General features: G+C 39.0%; 1 pseudogene; it reads right to left on the reverse strand.

Annotated features, from left to right (window-relative positions):
• Positions 1 to 745: 745 nt before the first annotated feature.
• Positions 746 to 1,804, reverse strand: LOC132132583 (trace amine-associated receptor 13c-like; annotated as a pseudogene).
• Between the last annotated feature and the right edge of the window lie 4,709 nt (positions 1,805 to 6,513).

A 6,513-nucleotide genomic window follows, 5' to 3' on the forward strand; every position in this document is an offset into this window, starting at 1 on the left:
TTAATATTTATGCTCGTATTAATCACAAAAAAAAAGCCCTGTGGATGAGTATCTGAAACAAGGTTGTCCTGATCAACTTCACAGTTGCTGTGTGAAAGGAGAGTTTTAAAATGACAGGACACTCATTTAAACAACACTTTATTTATAAAAGGAAGAGCCGCTCGTTCTGTGCGTCATACATCATAATGTTTTTTTCTGTGTCATAACAGTCCTTTCAGTTTCTGGGTTCAATCCGATTGAGTGTTTACATGCACTCTTAATCGTATTAGAAGAGGAATAAAAAACCCCCTTCAATTCAACTGAGCTCAATTGGCTTGATTAAGGTGTTTACATGAAGGCTTTTCAGTCCGATTGAGCCGTCAATCCGACTACAAACTGATTTAGTTGATATTTGGATGCATGTAAACATAGCCATTGTGTCTGTCATTATGTTTTTGCATTAAGTACATAATATCCATCTTTATCTTTTATTACATTATTTTGAAGATTTGTGATTCAAATTTCCTAAGCTAATGCAAAACAACTGAACATTTTGTCACTTAAACCTACAGTGTAAAAATAAGTTTGCTTAATTGTTAAAGTCTGACAAAACCTGCAAAAGTTATGCATAGTAGCAATAATACTCGAAAGAAACTATAATAATAAAATGCATGGAGTGTAAATTATAACCATTATGATTATTTGCCTTTATGACAATTGCAATTTTTGTGAATTTGTTCTCAGAATGATGGCTTTTTCAGTTTAATTACAGTTGATGTTCTGTAAAAATATTGACCAGAGAGGATGCTGGCTGAAGTATTTTCAGAGTTAAAATTAGTTTAACTGTCTTTTTAAACCAGGGGTAAAATAAAGCATAGATCATAGGATTCAGACCTGAGTTAATATACACGACCCACATCAAAACATTTATGATTGTTGAAGAAACTGCTGATATTGAACAGATATAGTAAGGAATCCAACAAAGCAGATAAACTGTGACAATGATTCCTAATGTCAGAGCAGCTTTGCTCTCAGATTTCCTTCTCACTGAACCTTCATTTACACATTTGCCACCTTTCATCAGGGTGTTTATAACTTTCACTTGCTGATGTACAACATAGAAAATCCTCAAATATAAAGATATGACCAGGATACAAGGAAAAATAAAACACAAGATCAGATCAGTGACTCTCCAAGCAAAACCCACCAAAGCAGAACACTCTCCATAACATATGTTTGTTTTGTGTGAAATGTCAAAATAACAGTTACCAATTGCAAAGGCAGTGCTAGAGGTTGAGGAAAAAACCCAGCTCAGACAGATGCTTATTAATGTTTTAGTCGTGGTTATTTTCTGTGGGTACAGTAGGGGGTGACAAACAGCAACATAACGATCAACAGCAATTAAAACTAAATTAATGAGAGATACTGAAATGAGCAGCCATGTTATTATCAAAAACAATCCACAGAAAATGTGCCCAAAGTACCAGCACATCTCAATCCACCTCGAGGCCTCTATGGGCATCACAAGTCCAACAAGCATGTCTGCCACAGCCAGAGAAAGAATGATCAGGTTGGTTGGAGTGTGAAGCTTCTTGAAGTGAGAAATGGAGATGATCACCAGCAGGTTCAGAAAAACAGTCCATGCTGACACCAATATAGAAAACATATACATGATATTGGATTCATGTCTGGAGCGTTTTCCCTTGACACATGATGAGTTGATAGCAGGAAAGCAGTATTGAATTTCATGATCCTCAGTCTTATAGGCCATGTGTGAGTCTCCTCCTTTTGGGAGTTTGTTCTGCTTTCCTTACTGTCCTTTCATTTATACAGTGTCTGGATCAGACTGACCAACCCATCTAACGCCCACTCTGATATTGCATGACATTTAATTAGTTATTGTATGTATTAATTTATTCACACAATAGTCTGTGTAACCGCCCATATTAATGTATATGGTAACACTTTAGAATAGGGAATTCTTATTCAACATTAACTATGATTTTGCCCTCGATAAACTCCAAATTTTCAGGTATTGGGTAGGATTAGGGATGTAGAATAAGGTCATGTAGAAATAGGCATTAATATGTGCTTATTTAGTACCAATAAATGGCTAATATTATAGTAATATGCATGCTAATAAGCTACTAGTTAAAGGGTTAGTTCACTTACAGCTGCACTGACTGAATACTCAACACACAAAACTACATATTTTGCATGCTCGACAGAACATTAAAGCAACAATTATTAAATCATACTTACAGGTTGTGATTCGGAGGAACAAGCTGGTCAAAACAAACAAATCTTTTAGGAAACTTATTTTATGGTGTCATATGATGGGATTTCTATTTTTCCTTTTATTTTGTGTGTTATGTAGCTATTGTGGGGAAGTCGTGGCCTAGTGGTTAGAGAGTTTGACTCCTAACCCTAAGGTTGTGGGTTCGAGTCTCGGGCTGGCAATACCTTGACTTAGGTGCCCTTCAACAAGGCAATGAACCCCCAACTGCTCCCCGGGCGCTGCAGCATAAATGGCTGCCCATTGCTCCGGGTGTGTGTTCACAGTGTGTGTGTGTGTTCACTTCTGTGTGTGTGCACTTTGGATGGGTTAAATGCAGAGCACAAATTCTGAGTATGGGTCACCATACTTGGCTTTATGTCACGTCACGTCATTTGTGCATGTGTAAGATCTATAGAGTTACAAAGCTCAAACCAAGCTCTCCCACAAAAAGGATTTATTCTATCTAAAAGAGAAGGCTGATCCAGACTGGGCTAAAACACCTTGTTCAAACATGCCCTAACATTTCTACATTACGATGTGGAAATATTTGCTTAATGCCGCACAAAAGTTCATGCAAATATAGCAGGGCATTGAGAGGAGAAAACTACCTCAACATATGCCACCCTGTTAACCAGGGAAATATTAATATTAATGAATTTAACCACTTACAAGGAACACACATGACCTTGGTTTTAGAAAGGAGGGCCGGAGACGCGGATACAAAAAAATACAAAAGCTGTATTTTAATAATCGAGCAACAATCTTAAAAAAAAAAAAAAACATTTAGAAGACTGTGGGACCAGGTTAACATACAACATTCACGACAAAAAGAAAACAAAAAGGAGGCAGAGGCTTAACAACGGCAGGTACACTATTATAATGAGCACAAGGCTCCTTTATCACTCTTACCACCCTGTGCACAGGTCTCAACAAACACACACCAATAAGGTCAAGCATGAACAGGTCAAGCAACAGTGTGTGAACAGATGTAAGGTGCGATTAAAACGTTCACACTGGCTGTTGCCAGCCGGGTGATATGGAGTCGTACGAGACTTCACCACACCATACAGCTCACATAATTAATGGATTAACAAGGACCCAAAGTTTTGACCCTGGTCAGAATGGAGATGGCGCGGAACACCAAACTTATAAAAAAAAAAATCACCTGTCACCAGAGCTTGGGCCACTGTCTGGGCTCGTTGATCCCTTGTTGGAACAGCCAGGGTATATTTACTAAAAACGTCAGTCATTACTAAGATGCTTTCAATGCCAGAGGGTGTGACACCAGAGAAAATCTTGGCAAATGGCACATCAGAAACCGGGGGAGAATTAAACAAAGCAGGGCCATGCTGTCCAAAGAGCTCCTGGTGGCATCACCCAAGTACGTTCATGCCCAACACACCAGGGACTTGAGAACACAAGCCAGCAGGAGGATTTCTGAACAACAGCACCCCACGTCGTGTCACTATCTCACCACAGAGTTTGACGTCCAACTCCATATAACCAATATATGGGATGGAGAGCCCATTGGCAGCCCTCAGCTGCAACCATGAACATGACCTCAATTGCTCTTGACCCCATGGCTCAAAATGCTGAATGAAACAACTTTCCATAATGGTTGATACCACTGAACCCGTATCGATTAAACAGGGGCCAGACACACCACCAATTAAAACATCTAGATGAGGACAAGGGGACATTAAATTTGGAATATAATTTAATTTCTTACTCTCTGAGCCACTCTTTTCCCCAACTGAGCTGTGACGCTTCAGCATGGCAGGAATTAGTTTTTTTCCGATGCATTGTTAAATCGCGGCTGTCTACCTTAACCAACTGCCTGATCAGTATGAGTATGCAAAGGCCACTGGGGAATGACACGTTTCCCCTCACATTCCCATGCATAGTGGCCTGGTTTTAGACACCGCCTACAGATAACGGACCCACTATGGAAAGACTGGGTGTGAGAATGGGGGCTTTGAAACCGGGCAAGATTCTGGGTGTGATGATTTAACCTGTTAACCTGACCCCCTATTATGGGACTCACTGCTGAAAGTACTCTACCTTACTTTAAATTGTAACAGTTTCCAACTTGTGTGTGTTACAAACATAAGTTTGGTGTCTTTGGAAAGAAGACCATTTGGGCTTTACTTTTTATCAACCAGATTTGATAATGCTCAAAAAAGCATTGAATTTCTTTTTAAACCACACTTAAATATTTTTTTATTTGATATAAAAATACATGAAATCAGTCCTGGAGCAATCTAGAAAAGTAATGGGTTGAAAGTCACATGTCTCATGAGTTTCTATTTCAAATCTGAATAAGATATCATGAAAATGAGACTCCTGCAAATATTATGTCTACACCCCCAAATATATAAAAAAAAAAATATTTACCAACTGTATTGAAGGCTTCTACAAACTATTTAGTCATTAAACATACCACTGCATAGTTTTTTTTAACTTTAATTATAAAACACTAGACAGAAACTTAGACATCATATAAGTGATTTATTTGAGTACTAGAAAAATAAAGGAAAGGAAGAAAAGGAAAATAATAATAATTAGAAAAAAAAGATTTATCTCTGTATGCAAATTACAGAAAATCCTGAGATTGCTAGAAATGCACCATTTACAATGAATTACAATGCAATTAAGTGCTGATGTGCTGATGGCCACTTATACAGATGGTAATAACACAAATGCGCCATAAGGTAAATAATCCACTTCTCTATTTATATAGACACGTTCACTTTGATAGCCGTGATCATATAGTCATAGCAAGCTGATTTGCGCTGATTTGCACTCAAACAGATGGCAATCATGCAGATACATTCACATTCAACATAAAACACACTCTCACATATAAAAAAAACTGTTGAAAAGTAAAACAAAGAAAAAGGCGATCGCTAAAAGTTCCGCTTCCATCAGCTGACAGGTGCATTAGAGCACCTCACAAGCCATCACGAGAGAGCGCCAGAATTCAAATATACTATCTTTCTTTCACTTTTTTTTCTTGGTGGATCGTCTCATTCTGTTTGTGACACTGTACGCTGCAAAACCATGCCGTTTTTTTTACTACCAAGATGCAGTTTCTTAGCGTGAGTTATTCCATAATGGACACAAACAGTTCTGTTGCTGAAGAACTGAAATGTAAACAAAGGAATTATGATCCATATTACAATGTCATTGCTTCGTTGGACCAAACGTGCTCCATGAGATGTCGTTCAGTGGACTCTTTCCTTCCTAACTGCGTTTCCATTATTCATGTTTTGATGTGTACTGCTTACACAAAAGTAGCAAATACATTTCCATTGAAAAACAGTGATCTGTTGTCGATGCTTGAGGCTTAGATTTTTATAAAAATATATAGTTTGTCAAGATTTAATTTGTCCCATTTCATTTATTCTGTTCGTAAACACTGACACATGCGAGTTGAGGGGTGTTGAGGACACGGGCGTTCTGGTAAAGGCTGACAGGTTAACTGCTCCTGTTGTAACTTTAACATTTCTCTCAGCTCCCTCATTTCATAACTTTTAGGCAAGCTACCACCTCAATGTACTTCGTACTGAAACCCATGTGCCAAAGGGACGGAAAGACTTCGACCCCTTACTCCACCCGGCATTCCCTCATGCTCCCATTGGATTGCATCGCTCCACACATCTAATAGTGTGGAATATGGCTGGCTGTGAACTAATTGTTTCAGTTCATGGCGAAGGGAAACGTCACAAACATATTCTACAAATTGATCCCTCAATAAAATCTCTGCATTTGGCATGGCAGTAGGGGACTTCTGCTTAACTTTTTCTAAGAGACCCATCAGGGCCAGGGGAAATTCCAACATGTTTTCCCCATACCGCTGCCTCCTAGAGAAAAAAAAGCTTCCTGCAGGGCAACATAAGACTGGGAGCAACCATAAAACTCCTGCAAAATAAAAATAAAAATATCTGGGTCTCCACGCTCAGTAACAGGGCAGTGCCGAATCTCCTCACGTGCCTGTCCTCCTAAATGATCAAATAGAAAGAGCACTTGATCTGCCACCAACAGATGATGAGTTCTTATACAGGCTTTCGCCTCCTCTATCCAATCATTTATGCCAACACCTGGCCTACCATCAAATATTGGACATTTTCGATCCCTTGGGATAAACACAAGTCGCTCACTTAATTTGGCAGTACCGCTCACTGATTGATCAGTAGAGGGCACTGAAGGGCCAGCTATTAGACTCAAGGGGGCGACTCTGCTCTGGTCCTGACGCA

The sequence above is a fragment of the Carassius carassius genome, chromosome 49 (genome assembly GCF_963082965.1).
Source record: "Carassius carassius chromosome 49, fCarCar2.1, whole genome shotgun sequence".
Lineage (NCBI taxonomy): Eukaryota > Metazoa > Chordata > Actinopteri > Cypriniformes > Cyprinidae > Carassius > Carassius carassius.